This window comes from Mesoplodon mirus (assembly GCF_964341445.2).
Source record: "Mesoplodon mirus genome assembly, chromosome: 16".
In the NCBI taxonomy this organism is placed as follows: Eukaryota; Metazoa; Chordata; class Mammalia; order Artiodactyla; family Ziphiidae; genus Mesoplodon; species Mesoplodon mirus.
The window spans coordinates 56,896,789-56,915,643 of record NC_138992.1 but is presented as its reverse complement, the minus strand read 5'-3'; the positions used below and the strand labels follow the sequence as shown (position 1 = coordinate 56,915,643).

Below are 18,855 nucleotides of genomic sequence, written 5' to 3'. Positions count from 1 at the left end.
CTTTAATTGTTAACAATAGGAAAACAGTTTAGGAAATTATATCCACTTAGTAGAAAATTACACAGTTACTATATTATAATTACAAGATGATGGAGCAAAATAGAATAATGCTGAATAAAGAAAGAATGAAGAAAGCTGACTTAAAATTGTGTCTTCCTTATGACAGTAATTATGTAAACATATAAATATTTATTAAAACTTAAAACCAAAATAAAGTTTTAAAAGCTCTGTGCCAATAATGGGGATTTTATGTTTGTTTCAAAATATTTTTTAACATAACTCTTAAAATTCTGTTTTTTCTACTCCTTTTCTTAAGAATTTCTGATTATTACCTCATTTTTCATTTCATAGTTTCAAATAAAGTCAGCAATTTTATCATCAGAGAAGATTAGACTTATTTGACAGTTCATAATTCCAAGTTATTTGGTATAAATAGACCATATATACTTGTAGGTGCTTTCAAAATAAAATTTCGAGAATTTCTTTTTTTTTTTTTTTTGCTTAGTCTTTCCTGGTATGGAGATTAAGCAAACTACCTAAAATTGCTAGCCATTCTTTTTTCATTTTTCTCATTTTATTCATTTATCTTGCCCTTCACAGAAATGATAACAAATGAGTCTGCAGTTGCATCTGCCAATTTCTTAAATCCTTTATTATCCACATTATGAAATCATACTAATATGAATGCTTCCAGGATTTTCAGAGCTCTTTAGTTATTATATTTTAGCATTCTGTATGAAGTATCTTATGTAACTGTAAAATTTAGACTCAACTTCTGGAAGCTTTTGATTTCTTAGTTCAAAAGTGAGAGATCCTTAGTTCAGCCATATGATTAACAATTACTTGTATAGTAAGAAGCTCCTAAATTATTGTTTTATGGTTACCTGGCAGTTTTCTTGCCATTTCTCAGAAGTTCTCTATTAAACACATTCTCTTTCTTTCTTTCTCTCTCTCTCTCTCTCTCTCTCTCTCACACACACACACACACACACACACACACACATTGTGATTAAAAGCACAGACTTTGGCATTATGAAGTCTAAGGTTCAATTTCCAGTTCTGTAGTTTCTGGGCCACTTTACTTTAGGCAAGTAACCTAATGTCTCTGAACCTTGTTATTTTCATCTGTAAAATGGAGATTACAATTATATCAGACAATCCTCAGAACATCCATAATGATTTTAGAGTTTCAGAGTCAGGTACAAGCAGGCACTCAGTAAATGGCTAGTGCTTTTATTACTTTATTATTATTTAGGTCTTGGTTTTCCTTGAGTCTGTGAGTCCCCATAATGAAATGTAATTTCCAGTAGATTGAGTAACACCTGTTTTCACCAAAAATTTTAACTGAGTTCATTATTTTCTGTGCAACCCAGATTAGTTTTCTGCCTTTTTTTCTGTGCCGTATGTATGTGTTCAATAGATTTATTTAATAAATGTATGAATGCATGAGCACGTAGATGAATTTTTAAATGCTTCTTTTTGAGAAGGTAGAACAAATGTGACACAGTAGAACAGATAAGAAAATAGTCCATGGAAAAAATGGCAAAGTCACGTATGTGCCCAGGGCCAGCCTAAGAAGAATTGCTTTTTTTTTTTTTTTTTTTTAAGGAAAAATGTGTTGAATAGCTTATTTTAATTATTTTTAAAAGTTAAGTACAGGGACTTCCCTGGTGGTCCAGTGGTTAAGACTTAACCTTCCAGTGCAGGGGTTGTGGGTTCAATCCCTAGTCGGGGATCCATGGTCACACATGCCTCACAGCCAAAAAAAACAAAACATAAAACAGAAGCAGTATTGTAACAAATTCAATAAAGACTTTAAAAAGTGGTCCACATCAAAAAAAAAAAAGTTAAGTACAAAAATTTGCTAATGATTTACATATTTAGCACCAATAAAATAATGTGAGCTTAGCTGTACTAAAACAGAATGTTGAGCTACATTCACATTAAGTGACATTATATACTCTAAATTTATGGAAAACTTCTGAGATGGCTGATAAAAAGTAAGATAGTGAGTGACCTTTGAGCAGAAAAACACAGAAAGAGAAATGGCCTTTTCTACATTCTATTGTGCCTCTAAGTAAAATGCTTGGTTATCTAGCTACAAAGCTATATGTCATTTGGCTTTAGGCACCTACTGTGATTTACCTTGTGAAGATCAGATTTTGCCATGGAGAGGATTTGTAAAAGTATCACACATTCCAGTACATTGGCAACCACAGCTATCAAAAACTCCTATTTAAATTGATTAACTTAATATCAGATGATAGTATCATTTCCTTGTGGGTGTTTTGGGAAAAGGTGGGTAGGAAATGTATAAAAGTGAATACTTTATTGACTGAAATAACAATTCATAATTTTGAAATCATAAAATACATTAAAGTTGTTATAGCATCATGCATTAATATTTCACTGTACTTTAGACATTGCCTACAATCAATGTTTTCTGCCCTTGAAACAGAATCATGCTTGTGGTATGCATTAATCATATAAAAGATTAAACACTGAAAAGAAATTCAGCCTTTAAAGACAATTTGCTTTGATTTATTCAGTGGGTTCTTCCAAAAAGTTAATACCAAGAATTATTGCTTGTTGAATCGGAGTTACAAATTCTTTCAGAGTTACTTAGTATTTTCTTTAATATCAGTATCAAGGAAGGTAAAGCAAGTTTACATATTTATTAGGAAATACAGGCACATAATCATAAAACAAGAAAACACAACGTTTTTATAGACTTTATTTTTTAGATGTGTTTTAATTTTACAGAAAAATTGGAAGATAGTATAAAGTGTTTCCATATACACTATACCCATTTCCATCTATGATGATCAACTTATATTCGTAGGTTACATTGTTACAATCAATTAACAAATATTGATACATTATCATTTACTATAGTCCATACATTAGTCCAGTTCCTTAGTTTTTACCTAATGTCCTTTTTCTATTCCAGGATTTCATCCAAAACATCACATTACATTTAGTTGCCATGTTTCCTTAGGCTCCTCTTGGGTTTGATAGCTTCTCAGATTTTCCTTGGACGACCTTGACAATTTTGAATAGTTAGGTTTTTGTAGGATGCCCACTACTAGAATTTGTTTGATGCATTTTTCATGATCATATTGGGATTATGTGTTTTGGGGAGGAAGACCACAGAGTAGAAGGGTTATTTTGTCAGATCACATCAAGTGTACAAAGTATCAATATGCATTATGAATGCTGAGGTCGACCTTGATCACCAGGCTGAGGTAGTGTTTTTCAGGTTTCTCCACTGTAAAATTACTGTTTTCCCTTTTTCATACTGTACTTTTTGGAAGGAAGTCAATATGCTCAGCCCACAACTAAGGAATAGGGAGTTATGCTTAAAATGGAGTACTACATAAACTATTTGGAATTATTTTGCACCAGAGATTTATCTATTCTCCTGCATTTATTTATGTACCCAATTATTTATTTATATCAGAAGAACTCATGGATTTTTATTTTATACTTTGGGTTATAATCTAATTCTACTTTAGTTACTTTGTTCCTCAAATTTCTCTAGTCCTGACCCTTGTGAACTCTTTTCAGTTCGCTCTTGTGCCACTCTGATGTATCCCCATCCTCTTATTTTTTTTTTTGGAACTTCCTTACTTTCTGGCACTATAAGATGGTCTTGTATATAAATCTTGTATATTTACTGCCCCAGTCCTAGAATCAGCTATTTCTTCAAGGATAACTAGGTCTTTTTAGTGGAGAACTGTATTAGACAGCAGGATCTGGGTGTGGAGTGTGCTAGTTGCTGCTCGGATGTCATTGCTTCTAGATCTTCTCAGCTGACAGAGCAAAGAGATAATATGTGTGTACATTACCCATGTATATGCACATATCTATAAGTATCTCTCTACATAACATTTGTATTAAGGTAATATGAAGCAATATTAAGCTAAACATGAATGTATATTGATGTTTCCAACTTTAATCTGTTACCACATAGATCATCTTAGCCTCATCTCTTGCTTATCTTTAAATTTCAACTCCAGCAAAACACTTGACTTTTAGAAGTATGAAAATCAAATTGTAGCAACTTTGGGAAGCCACATCATCTAGCAGGATAATTCTTAAAGGACAAGGTGTATATCATCAAATTTTAATTTACAGTCAACAGTACTTTTTAACATCAATAGGCCTCCAGACCTCTGCTTCCAAGAAGATGAAGTAGCCCATTTCTCCCAGTTTCTCCCACTTAAAACTAAAACCCTGAACATAACACAAACAAATATAGGAAGACACTGAAAGGTGGAAATGAGAAGGCAGACTTAACTAGAGACCTTGGGACTTGAGGAATAACATGGTGATGAGTCCCCTGTGTTTCCTGTTGCTTCCTATACATCCTGGAGAGGGTATTACAGGAACCCCCAATCAATAACCACCAACAGAACAACAGACAAAAAAGCTTCAAAAAAAAAAAAAACCTGTTCCCCCTAGCCAAAGTATGAGGAAAGGGGTTGCTAAAGACAGAAAACCATTTGGGCAATAATATACACACACACACTACTCAAGCCAAGTGCCAGTGGAATATTGCACCCATCCCCTATGTCCTGTGGTTTCAGTTGGGCCAAGCTAGGATTTGATCTTCCTCACCACCCCACTCCTGCCCTCCAGAAGAGGCAGCACTCTGATTCCCCACCAGGTTTGTTTCAGTGTGGTCCAGTGGTGAGCTGAGCCTCCACCCCTTTCCATTAGCAAAGAGACTTTAAAAGGTGGTGCCTGACAGGCTAGTTAACACTGGGCTGCCCTCACACAGTCGTGGGGTCCAGTGGTGGAACTTAGCCTCTGTCTCTCCCTGACATCAATAAGAATAGGATGTTACAGGTTGGAGGGAGTAGGCACCCCACTAACCCCCAACACATGGTGTCAGTGAGACCCACTGGGGTGCTAAATCCCCATAACTTTCCTAAGGCAGTAAGACAGAATGAGATGGCACAAACAGGGCTAGTTGTCAGTTCTCTTCCTCTTACCCTGGTGTCAGTGGGGCCAGCAGGTAGCTGACCCTCTACTCACACCTGGCATCAACAAGAAAGAATGAAGCGGGAGGAAGGAGAGCAAACACTTCACTTCTCCCCTCCCCTGGCGTCAAGAAATCTACTGGGGAGATGAACTTCCACTCCTAATAAAAGGCAACACAATGATATTAATGTTCCCACTTTTGGGGGGAAGGTGTCAGAGAGCCAATAGGATAGCTGAACTTCTACTTGATCTGTCTGCAGTGAGACAATGTAAGTGCCCACTTTTGCTAGGATATTGTCAGTAGGGCCCAATGGAAATCTGTACGTAACCCCCCAGTCCTCATACTACACCTCAAATAGGATGACTTCCTTCTAAAAGGTAATAATAAAATTAAATGGGATACAGAGTCATATAATAACTCACAATGTTTAGAATACAATTGAAAAATACTCATGACACCAAGAACCAGGAAATCACAGAATAAATGAGAAAAGACAATAAACATACACCAACACTGAGATAAAACATCTATTGAAATTATCAGACAAGGATTTTAAATAAGCTGTCACATAAATGCTTCAATTAGCAATTATGTGTTCCTTGACAGAAATGGGAAAAATAGAAAATGTAAACAAAGAACTAGAAGTTATAACAATAAAAACAAATGAGAACAGTAGAACTGAAGAATACAACAGTCAAAAAATTTGCTCAAGAGTAGAGTGGAGATTACAAAGCATAGAATCATGAATTTAAAAGAGACCAATACAATGTACCAAATGTACAGAGAAAAATAGACTGAGGGGTAGAGATGGGAGAAAGAACAGGATCTCAAGAACCTGTAAACAGTAACAAAAGCACTAACATTCATATCATCAAAGTTCCAGAATGAAAAAAGAGAGCAAGTAGGACTGACAAAGTAGTCAAAGAAATCATGACTAAAAAGTTCCCAATTTTTTAGAAGACATAAACACAAATTCAAGAATCTGAGCAAACCCAAAGAGGAAAAACACAAAGATATCCTTGCCAAGACGTGTCATAATTAAACTTCTGAAAAGCAGAAACAAACAAACAAAAAAAATCTCGAAAGTGGACAGGCAGAAACAATGTATCACTTATTGAGAAACACCAATTCCAATGACAGCATATTTCTTGTCTCAAACTATGGAGTCAGAAGCATTGACATAACATTTTTCAAGTACTAAAAGAAAAGAACTCTCAGCCACAAATTCACACTTTTTATATCCACTTTCTTGTTTGACTTATATTAATGGACTACTAACTCATCTTTCTATATCCGGGACTGTCATCACCCTTCTCCAAAAATCTAGTCACAGTATTTCCAGAGTGATCTTTCTGAAAATGAAACAAATTTTTCTTATAAAAATACCTGATTGTGTTATGAAACTTTTCTCTCTTCTAAGCTACCAGTTAAAATCCTTCAATGGATTCCCATCTTTCTTGGAGTAAAATCTCACATCCAAACTCTCTTTGTCCTTTTGGGCTGCTGTAAGATTATACTGCAGGTTGGGTGGCTCATACACAACAGGATTTTTTTTTTTTCTCATAGTTCTGGAGGCTGCAAGTTCAAGAATAGGGTGCCAGTATGGTCAGATGAGGGCCCTCTTCTGAGTCACAGACTTCTCATTGTATCCTCACATGGCAGAAAAGCTTAGGGAGCTCTGTGGGGTCTCTTTTATAAGAGCACTAATACCATAATCATTTCCCAAAGGCCCCACCTACTAATACTATCACCTCTGGAAATTAAGATTTCAACGTATGAATTTGGAGGGGAACACAAAGACTAGACCATAGCACTTACTATACATACATGGACCATTCATGATCTGGCTTCCACCACCCTCTCCATTGTCTTCTTTTCTTACACTCCAGTGAGCATTTCTTTTTTTTTTTTTTTTTTTTTCGGTACGCCGGCCTCTCACTGTTGTGGCCTCTCTCGTTGCGGAGCACAGGCTCCGGACGCGCAGACTCAGCGGCCATGGCTCACGGGCCTAGCTGCTCCGCAGCATGTGGGATCTTCCTGGACCGGGTCACGAACCCGTGTCCCCTGCATCAGCAGGCGGACTCTCAACCACTGCGCCACCAGGGAAGCCCCAGTGAGCATTTCTTATACTGATTATGAATGGAACTCTTTTCTGGACTGAGCCTTAACCATTCATTTTCTGGCAACCATGAATTTATCTTCTCTTTTCCTCAAAAATTCACCCTTTCTTCATGTTACATATCCATTTCAGTTGGCTTCTACAGGAAGCCCTACTGATATCTCCCATACACTACTGTCCACATCATGAATTAAGGTCTTACCGTGTCTTCCTATAGCACTCTGTAATAATTTTTACAGTAACTATGAATCTTCTTATTTGAGTGTCACAATACATTGAATTCTAGGTGGCACGATAATGATTTTAGTAACAGTAACACTGGTGCCTAGTTTAACCCATGGCATACTTTAGGTGTTCAATAAATGTTTGTTGAATGAGTGAATGAATGAATGGTCAATTTGAAATCTTAATCATGTTACTTTTTCAAATATCTGTTAAAAGATACCCACAGTTTTCCAGAAGATTAGGGACTTAGGATCTTCAACTTGATTTAATAGAGGAAATTTTTACTCATACATCATGCTTAAATACCTCAAAGTAAAACCATTAACCCAGGAATTTAAGGTTATCCATTTGGACTTGCAAGCCAATAATTAATATCTCCTGCCCCGACTGTATTAGATTGTTTCAATGCCCCACTCATATCTCCCCAGCACTAATCATTCCAGTATATGCTGATAGAATCATGATACCACCTGCAACTATCCACCTTAGGGCAGTCCAGAAGTGTACAGGAGTTAATGTATCTGGGTGTAGCTTTCAACCAAGGACAGAGGGGTCTGGAAGATAAGTACTTCAAGTTTCTCACTGATTCTTGGGATAACTCTGAGATATGTTCTATAGAGTTTGACAGAACTGCCCTGAAGTACTGGCAGCAGTTCCTTGCAGGAGTAATTTATTCAGTAATGCACCTCTGTTGGCTTCCTTCCATGCCTCCATTCTCAATTCCCACTCCACTTCTGAGTTTTCTGGAAGCACATCCCAGATGAACAGTTTGCATTCAAATTATTGCCTCAGGTTCTGCTTCTAAGGGAATTCAATTTATAGCCTCCTAACAATCCCATGCTCCTTACAGAGACATCACTGGTACAAGTATCAAGGCATGGCACATTATGTATCACTCCTCCTAAATCCTAATATTTTTAAACAGATAGGAAAGAGCATGACCTTGAAGAGAAAAATAGTTTATATGAGAATGGCCAATGGATAAAGGGAAGGAGAGACAGTGCCATTTGTTTTCCATTAATGATAGTGTGAAATTTATGGGCAGATGGTCTAACAGGTGTGACTATAATTTGAGGAGCCTGCTCCCTTGGTTACAGAAGACTGCTGTTGTTATTATTATGGAACCACAACCTCATGACTTTATTGCTTCACTTGATGTAGCCTTTTCCTTTACCCTTAAATCTTTCTACATCACTGAATTGCAGCCAATAGATTTATTTTCTCCCTATGGCTCCATCACAAAAAAAGACACACACACACACACACACACACACACACACACATAGTTTTGTGTATGCCAGTGCTAGAAAAGACAAGCTCATGGTGCATGTATGCAATGGATATTGTACATTACGGATCTCTGTGAAATAGTCTTCTGCAGGTTCCTATGTTTATTTTATGAGTAATTAGCTTTAGTAAAGTTAATTTCCTGAAGATCTTGATGAAGACTGAAGAAAGGAAGTAAATTTTAAAGAAAAAGAGTTAGAAACTTGCCCTTTTTGCCCTCTCTTTGTGTCTTAATGAACAAAGGATAACTGGGCCTTTTTTGAAGTCTTTGCTTGAGTTGAAGACACAAAATGCAACCTGTACTCTTATCATAATATGTTCAGTTTATGAGTACACAAACTTATAAACCGTGAATTTCCCTAAAGTTATTATACCATTTAGAAGATGTTTGCTTGGACGTTTACTTAAAGCCAAACAATTGAGGTCTATATGTCCAAATAATTGCCTTCTCTCTTGCTGTCTCCATTTCAGTTTCCTGAGTTTCTGGGAAGGCCTGGTTTCCCCAAAGGAACGATTTCCGGTAGAAGTCTGAAGGTCTGACCCAAGAAAAATAATCCAGTATAGCCAATGAATTGAGGACAAGAAGGTTTCCAATCAGGTAGGAACATTTAATCTCATACATTACAATCACCTTAAGCTGGATATGATTTACCTGCTTGGAAAAAGATGCATATATAATCTACCCCACAAGAAAGCTGTTCTCAATTCCCTTAGAGGTTGTGGTGTTTATCAGAGAGTGCCTTGGGGGAAAATGAATACAATAACAGTATGATGCGTTTTTTTTTTTTTTTTTCATTTTTAGCTCATTGTTGCCAAGTACACTTGGTGATCTTGGTGCCTGTGGTTTAATCCCAGGAGGTTAGACATGTGGAACAGCACATTAACCCTTTTTAGTATTTTCTCCCAAGACAAATCATTCTTATAGGTTGTCTCCATGGTCTTCTAGTTGCTTATCAAAATTAAGCATCAAGTCTTCTAAGTGAGCAATAGCCACAGTCAGTGTGAGGAAATCAGCTTGGTTCTTATTGGGGCACATCTTCTTGGTCTTGGAACAAAGTGAGTTCACATAGGGAGTTAGAAGGAGGAGAATGGGGCATGTGAAAGGGAGTTATGTGTTCTCACTTACCTATGCATGTTGAAACTCCACTAACAGTTTTATTTTCATTAGCAATTTGTGATAAAAACTTAGGGTAAAGGGAATAATGAAGCTGTCCCATTATATGGCAGGACAAAAGATAGTAGTGACATCAAAATCAGGGCCTATCCATCTCATTTGCAGTTATATACTCAGTGTTTAGCATAGCATTTGACCCCTCATCAGTATTCAATAAGAAGATGTGTGTTGAATGACTTAGGGATGAATTAATGAATGAAAAAAGTTAATATGGTAGAAAATGTGTTTTATCCTTGTATTTTCGTGTGTTGACTTCTGTATTTCAAGGCCCAGCACTGTAACTGACACATAGAATATAAGCAATAAAATTTGTTGAAAGAATGAATGAGTCCCCACAATTCTAAGAATAATTTTAAGAACAACACAGACCCCATATCTGCCAAGGTCTATGAGAGAAGTATCCAGAGATGGAAGCCTGGATCTCAGCTAGTGGTAGAGCTGACAGAATTTATCTAGTTTTAATAATTTACAGCTCATCCCATTACATTTAGGCATAGTACCTACATGAGCCATACAATTAAATGTTGAATGCACAACCTAAAAGTTGAGAATTATGTTTTATTTGGAGGACATACTGAGGACTTAAGTCAGGAGACAGCCTCTCAGATAGCTCTGAGGGACTGTTCTGAAGAGGTAAGGGAGGGCACAGGATATTTAGGGGTTCTTGCAAAAAAAACAAACAAACAGGTAGTTGGAACATCAAAAGATTACTGTTAATTAAAGAAACTAGACATCTTAAGTTAATAAATTTAGCACTTTTCTATATATGGTGAGATTCAAGAATCTGGTCTCATGGAACTCATTCCCTTGATATGCACTTTAATTATCTAGGGCCAGTATCCTGTTTTCTCCATCCTGAGTCCCCTCAGGGTGAAGCTTTGGGGGTGGCTTCAGTGGCTGATGGCTTGATGGCTATGACATCCTTTGTTACTGATAAGACAGGCTACATTCTTTGTCCACATAAATGACTCGAATATGGATAGTAAATCTGTGGATTTGCAAAACGTAATTCTTGGAGCATTTTTATAAGGACAAAGTTAAGGGCAATTTCAGAATCACTAGCAGCTAAATTTGCTATTTATACTTTTCCACCCGTAGGTAGTAATCTGATGTTGCTATCTTCAGTATTCCCAAGGGATAACAAAAGCCATTTAATTCAAGAAGAAATGTAAAATTTAGCACAATGCAGCTTCCACAAAACCAAACACACAAACACACACCCAACTCTCGCAGATATGAAGTAATAATATAAAATAGAATCCTGGAACTAATTGCAAAAAAAGAGCAAATGTACTCATATTGGATAATGTTATTCTTTTATTAATGTTTGATATATATGTATTTATTAATAAAATTCAGAGTTGCTATATGGAGAAATAGCTTTGTACCAATATTGTCTTTGTATGTGTTTATGAATAATGTATGAAATTGCCTCCTATGCTCCTTTTCCTTTATTCTCTTGCAGGCAGTAGATGTAGTTATCAGTTGTTTTTAAAATTTCTAGGCAGCCAAAGGACTAGTATCACTTAAATAAAGAAGGCAAATTGTCCCAAAGTAGGAACAATTTTCCTTCATTATGGAACATAAAGTCCTCATATGAAGGGGGAAGAATTTCATAGCTAAAAGCTTTCAACTACAGAAGATTTATGAGTAACTATGTATGTTGTTTCAAAGTGGACTCTCTATAATTAATATCCAGTGGTTATCTTTGGTATACAATGGATTTTGATTTTTTAAATATTATTAGATAATATACAAAAGAATATATTTAATTGTATGTAAGTTATGAGAAATAATAAAAAACTCCTGCAAACACACCACCAAAACTAAGAACTAGAATCGAAACTGCTGAGTCTTCTCTCTGTTCTCTACCCTGATCCCACCTTCCTGCTTTCACTAAAGAAATCACTCTGATCTTGGCTTTATGTTCAACATCCACATAATTTTTATCTGATTTTGCTAATTATTGAGATTTATAAAATTGATATCATACTTTATTCTTCTGTGCTTGCTTTTTTTACTCAACATTATGTTTCTAAGGTTCATCCACTTTGCTTTAACTAGTGTTCATTCATTTGTACTACTGTATAATATTTTATTGTATAAATACAAGAAAATGTGTTTATTATTCTATTAATGATATTTGGGTTGTTTTGGGCCTATTACAGACAGTACTTCTGTAAGCATTTATTTTAATGTTTCCTGGTACACATGTGCAAGATTTAACATAAGTAAAAGAGTAGACATACTAAGAGTAGAATTGCTGAGTTGCAGGGAATTCAAATATTCAACTTTAAAAAATAATGTCAAAATGTTTTCCAAAGTTATGGAATCAATTTTCAGTCCTTTTGCTCTATAGCTTCACCAGTTAGAATGGCCAGTCTAGTCTTTTTTTCCTTGTATTGGTCTGCTCAGGTTGTCCTAGCAAAATACCTCAGATTCAGTGGCTTAAAAAACAAGAGATTTATCTTCTCACAGTTCTGGAGGCTGGAAGTCCGGGATCAAGATGTTGGCAGTTTTGGGTCCTCCTGAGGCCTCCTTCCTTGATTTGCAGATGACCACTGTTTTCTTGCTATGTCCTAACATGGCTTTTCCTCTGTGTGTATACATCCCTCATATCTCTTCCTCTTCTTACAAGGACACCAGTCATATCAGTTAGGGACCCACCATTATGACCTCATTTAACCATATAATGTTTTTAAAGTCCCTGTCTCCAAACAGCCACATTAGGAGATGGGGCATCAACATACAAATTTTAGGGAATACAATTCAGTACATAACAATTTTAATTTGTATTTCTCTAATTACCGATAGGTTGAGAATCCTTTCATTTGTTTAATAGTTGCCTATGTTTCCTATTCTGTGAAAGTCCAGAGAATATATTTTGTCCATTTTTCTACTGTTTATCGTTTTCTTACTTATTTCTATTGTTCTTTAAATACAAGCAAATAATCCTTGGTCAGCTATATATGACACAAATAAGTTATTTCATGCCTTCTCACTTTTTTAATGTTGTCTTGTGATAAATAGCAGCTCTCAATTTTAATGAAATCAAATTTATCTTTTAGCTTAGTGTCTTTTTGTTCTACTTAAAATGTCCTTCCCTTGTTTAATGCTACCCAGATATAGTATATTTTCTTCTGAAAGTTCTAGTGTATCTTTGTTTTATATTCAGGCCATTAATGCACTTACAATCGACTTGTCTGTATTATCCAATTTCTTTGTTTTCTTATGAATAATTAAGTTTTCCAGGACCATTTTGGAATGAATGGATTTTTTAGGTGTGTCTCAGCTGTTCTTGACCATTCACATAAATTTCAGAATTGGCAATCCTGTAAAACCTCTATTAAGTATTTTTATTGTAATTGCATTGACTATATAAATTAAGTTGGGGAAAATTTATATCATTATGATGAGTCTTTTCTATCCATAAACAAGATGCATCTCTCCATTTATTTAAGACTTCTCTAATATCTTTCAATAAGGTTTTATTTTCTCCATAAATGTCTTGAACATTTTTATTTAGATTTATTCCTAGGTAGTTATTTTTTTCCATTTTAAATAATTTTTAAGCTCTCTCTCTTTGTTCCTGGATTATAGAAATCCAATAGATTTTTGCACCTTGAGTTTATATCTAGCCATCTTGCTAATATTGTTTTTTAGTAAGAGAGAGGATTTTCTTAACAAAGAGGAATAAATGTAAAATTAAATAAAAATGTTATGGGTCAGCTCTGGTCAATAGAACTTTCCATGATAATGGAAATGTTCTTAGTGCTGTCAAAAACTATAGCCATTAGTCACATGTGTTTTAAAAATTTTAAATGTAAATTCAATAAAATTAAAATTGCAGTTCCTAAGTCAAACTTGCCTACATTTCAAGTATTTAATAGCCACTTGTGACTAATGGACACTATACTGGACATTGTAGCTCTAGACTATTAGACTGTGAAGCCATGGCATCCCGGGATTTTATCTTTGTCAATGGCATAGTGAGATCTTTCATGTGACAGTTATTCTGTTATTAAAAATAGAAGCTACTTAACCTAGTCGTCCCTAACTTTTTGAAATAATCCAACATAGCTTTCACCATTCACGAATTTCTTGAATCATATTTATGTTTCTAAACTATTTCTTGCATCAAGTGTTCACTTTGTAGCAAGTTCATTGTCCTAAAATGGCACATACCAAAGTATCAAGAGGTTCCCTTATTCCTGATAAGCTGTGATTGGATGAAGAAGACCTTGTTACCCTACCTACCTGATTTTTGTTATAATCAGATGTTAATCTGTATCAGTCTCCATATTCAAAATTCACCTTCAAAATTATATGTTATTCACATGATGGTTGTCTATTTCATTTAGCTAGTATCATGACCTTGTAAATGCAGTTTTGGTCATTTTCTCCTAAAATCTCATATTTATCCATGTGGAAATACATCTCCTACTTCTTTGCCCTCTTATAAACTCTTCCTGTAATTTAATCCTCATGAGCTTTATTTCCCCTAATTTTAATTCCTTAATATTTTGTAAAATATTTAAGAGATCACTGGTGTGCTCTTTTTTTCAATCATCTATACATTTAAACAGTGTGTTGCAATAAGAAATAGTACTGGTAATCGTAAGACCAGAGTCCTAGTTTTACCCATAAAAATGAACTATATGTGCATTTAAATAAGGTTTATATAAGGTTATATAAGGTTTATTCTGATTCTAAAATTGTTATGATTATATAGAAAATTATGTTTGAAATATGACATTATTCAAAAACAATAAAGGTTTGAAATCTATTAAAAATCTACAAAGAATTCAAGTATTTCACCTTTTTCCCTGATTTGATATTAAACTGTAATAATTCATCTTTCACTTACAGCATGCTGTAGCTGCTGTTGACACAAAGACAAAATATAATGTCTAAATATTGTGTACTTGTTTTTTAAATGAATACTTTTGTTTAAAATTGTCTTTTACATAAATTCTTGATTTCCTTTTCACAACTTTTCCATTCCCCATGCTACTGCAATCAATCACTCATGATAGAAAAGTATTCTCTTTTCTGTTTGCTAAAGCTCTTTTTAAAATACCAAGTTTCAAATTATCATCAATTCAAAAAACTTTGGAAAATGAACTTCATAATTTCCAGAATGAATATTTTGTTTCACTGGCTACCAGGACACCATCCTCTCCTAGATTTCTCCCCTCCTCACTCACCATTCCTTGGCAGTCTCCCTTGGTGATGCCTCCCATCCCTCAACGTCTGTTAGAATGCCCTAAGGCTCATTCCTGGCCCCCTTCACTCTCCACCTACCTTAACTACTCATAAGTTTTAATCTAGACCCATTACTTTAATGGGAAGATGACTCATGACTCCCCAATTCATACTTCTAGCCCTAACCACTCACCTAACCTCCAGACTCCTAATTACAATTTCCCACTAAATATCTCCAATCTATGCATAATAGACATTTCAAACTTAGCAAATAAAACTAAATATTTTGCTTTGATCCATCCATTGCACTCCAGTTTTTCCTGGCTCCATAACTCATCCAGTTGCTCAGGCCAAAAATGTTAGATTCATCCTTAAACTCTCACTTTCCCACAATTCCTATGTCCAGTCCATCAGAAAGTCTTGCCAGCTCTAACTTGAAAATACATTCTGTATCCACCTACCTCTCACCTTATTCTTGCCATCTTTACTTACTCCAAGCCATCATTGCTTGCCTCATCTAATGCAATAGGCAGCCTCTTACACAACCTCCTTGCTTCTTCCCCTCTTGTCCCAATCCTTATAGTCTATAACCAACACAATAGCCAGAATAATCTAAAAAAAAACAAAAACAATAAATCATATCACATTATTTCACAAAACCCGTTCCCATCACTTTAGAATAAAAATTAAACTTTTTACCTGTCCTACATGCTTTATTCAATATTTCTCTGCCCTACTCTCCAAACTCGTTTACTACTACTATTCTCTCTCACACACACACAGATTTTCTTTCTGCAGTGGCTTTCCCAACATCAGGGCCTTTGCACTTGCTATTCCCTAAAACCTGGAAGATTTAAAAAATCTGTAAGATTCCTCCAAGCAAGATCTTAGAAGGTATTTACCTTTCATTTTGTAGAGACACTTGGTAGAAGACATTTTTGCAAAAGATAGATACATTTTACTTTGGCAGCTATTCACACATCTAGCAATGTCCAAGTTGGTTAAATAACAAATGTGAATTGATGAAGCTAAAATAAAAGAACTGTAGTTGGTGAGACCTATGTGTTTTAAACCGTGAACTCTGAGGAATTGTAGACATGCAAACTACACCATGGTTTCAGTGTTAATGTGTGAGAATTAGCTAAGGTATTTTCCAAATACTTATTACTCTCTAAAGAGCTTCTGAGCAGGAAATCAGAACAGGGCCTGTGGACCTGAATTTTATCAAGTACCTCAGTTGATTCTGTTGCAAATGGTTTTCAGTCAGCCCTTTGAGAGACACCAAGCTGGGGTATTTGCCCAGATATGATTACCAATGGTCATGCAAGTCACCAATGAGATACAATCGAGAATCAACAAATGACTGAAAAGGGTGACAAAAGAAGAAGAGGATCCAGTAAGGACCAGTAGAGATGCTATCCCAAGCACTCTTGGCTAGGAGTTTTACAAACCCATTCATATAAATAGACTGATAGTTAACAGCCAAATGGCACTGCATATTTTTTTTAAGTTGCTGAGTATTAAAGTGTATGGATAAGCATCATAAGTTTTGTTAAATTATATTTTGCTTGCTATAAAATTAGGTGTACATTGTGTGTCATAGATGTAGGGATATGGATGTGTAAATATATGTTGTTGTTTCAGTTCTTCAGCTGATACTTCATAATGTCTTTGTAACTTCTAAATGAAGGACCTCTTCAAATATTGTTTAGAAAAAAAAGATACCTGTTCATCCCTGTCCACCTCCCTTTCTTCATCCCCTTCCTTGTCCCTTCCCTTCCTTTTTTTTTTTATATATCTTTATTGGAGTATAATTGCTTTACAGTGTTGTGATCCCTTCCCTTCTTGAACAAATTAGTCCATTAAGTGAGGTAAAATAACCCTTTGTCAGCATGGGGGAGGTGGACATTCAAGGAACCACATGACTTGGCATTGTGTCTCAGAGTCTGAGAAAGGGGAGAGGATGTCTGCATAAGTGAGCCTGGAGTTGACTGCTGAAGTCTGATTCGTGTGAAAGGGCATCCACATGAGGAAGTGGCCTTGGCAACCACTCTGTACAGAGAGTCATAACCCGTGCCAGGTGGAGAAAATGTGTGGATGGGAAAGTGGCAGCTACAAGAATTTACTTAAATACAGGAAGATTGATCAAATAAGTAAGGATATTAAGGATATGGTAATCAGTGTTATTTTAATATCTGTGGAGGGAGCTAAAATATGAAAAGGGCAAAAACTAGAATGAAAGGGTGTTGAAAGGGAATGGAGGATGTTAATGTGAACACATGATTTTCAATATAAAGGCATTATAGAAATAAACATAGACAATATGTATGCATATGTTTATGAATATATGTTTATGAATATGTGTAAATGGTTATGAATATGTGTTTTCATATGTGTGTATGCATATATGTACATAAATCCCCTAGCTCTGCCTATTGAGAGTACCTGGGACCACTACTTCCCAAGAGCAATGAATACACCTAGTGTCCAGATCCTGGTTTCTAAATACAGCTCTCCAACTGAAGGAACTAAAGCTCTTTGGAGAAATGGCTGATTCTAGAGCTACTACAGGGAAAATATAAGATGACCGTATAACATATTATTGTTTCAAGAAGGGATCAGCCATAAAAAGAAATGAAATTGAGTTATTTGTAGTGAGGTGGATGGACCTAGAGTCTGTCATACAGAGTGAAGTAAGTCAGAAAGAGAAAAACAAATACCATATGCTAACACATATATATGGAATCTAAAGAAAAAAAATGGTTCTGAAGAACCTAGGGGCAAGAGAGGAATAAAGACACAGATGTAGAGAATGGACTTGAGGACATGGGGAGGGGGAAGGGTAAGCTGGGACGGTGTGAGAGAGTGGCATGGACATATATACACTACCAAATATAAAACCTATAGCTAGTGGGAAGCAGCCACATAGCACAGGGAGATCAGCTCGGTGCTTTGTGACCACCTAGAGGGGTGAGGTAGGGAGGGTGGGAGGGAGGGAGACGCAAGAGGGAGGAGATATGGGGATGTATGTATATGTATAGCTGATTCACTTTGTTATAAAGCAGAAACTAGCAGACCATTGTAAAGCAATTATACTCCAATAAAGATGTTAAAAAAAAGAAAGAAGGGAGATATCAAAGAATAATTGGGAAACATCAAAAGATATAGAAGCCAAACTGACGGCGCTTCTACTGGACAAATCTTGAACAATCTAAGCCTCAAAATAAATAATGGTAGAAACATATTATAGTCAATTGAATAAAATAGGAGTCTATGAGTTCATACTGATTTAAATAATTAAATTGAATAAATTATGTTTGGTGAGGAACAGGATATTTACATAATTACAAAGTGTCTTACCACAAAAATTATTAATAATGGAGAAAAAAATAACTTTACAATGGAGAAGACTGGATGATACACCTTAATCAAATGAGTAAAATAATATTCCAGTAAGGTTACAAGTTAAAAGTTTGCCGAAATTGTTTGATAGGAAGCAGTGAGAAGGACAGAGCTTCTCCACTGTGTTATTCCTGCCAACTACACATATCCTGAATAATCATGAGACAAATACAAACAGCTAAATCCTACAAAATAACTGATCCATATTCTTTAAAATTTTCTAGTTCATGAAATTCAAGGGAAGCCTGAGAAAATTTTCCAGATTAAAAAACTAAAGAGACAGGACAACTAAATGCAACATGTGACGCTGGGATGATCCTTTTATTATGAAGGACATGATTGGGATAATTGACAAAACTTGAAAGGAGTCTGAGGATTGGTAGCACTGTAGTTATGTATCAGTGTTAATTTCCTGATTTTCATGATTATATTTGGATATATGTTTGTAGGAAATAC

The 18,855-nt window shown here is 35.5% G+C and overlaps 1 protein-coding gene across 3 annotated transcripts in view; it reads left to right on the top strand.

The window, feature by feature from the left end:
• The window catches only part of PKIA (cAMP-dependent protein kinase inhibitor alpha), a 99,140-nt gene that overhangs the window by 53,572 nt on the left and 26,713 nt on the right, over positions 1-18,855 (top strand). For 2 of the 3 annotated variants that reach the window (XM_082601749.1, XM_082601750.1), the window contains exon 2: positions 9,090-9,216. The exons of the other annotated variant lie outside the window; for it this stretch is intronic. The gene's annotated coding sequence lies outside the window, so the exon portion shown is untranslated. The remainder of the gene's footprint in view (positions 1-9,089; positions 9,217-18,855) is intronic. 3 annotated transcript variants of the gene reach the window in all.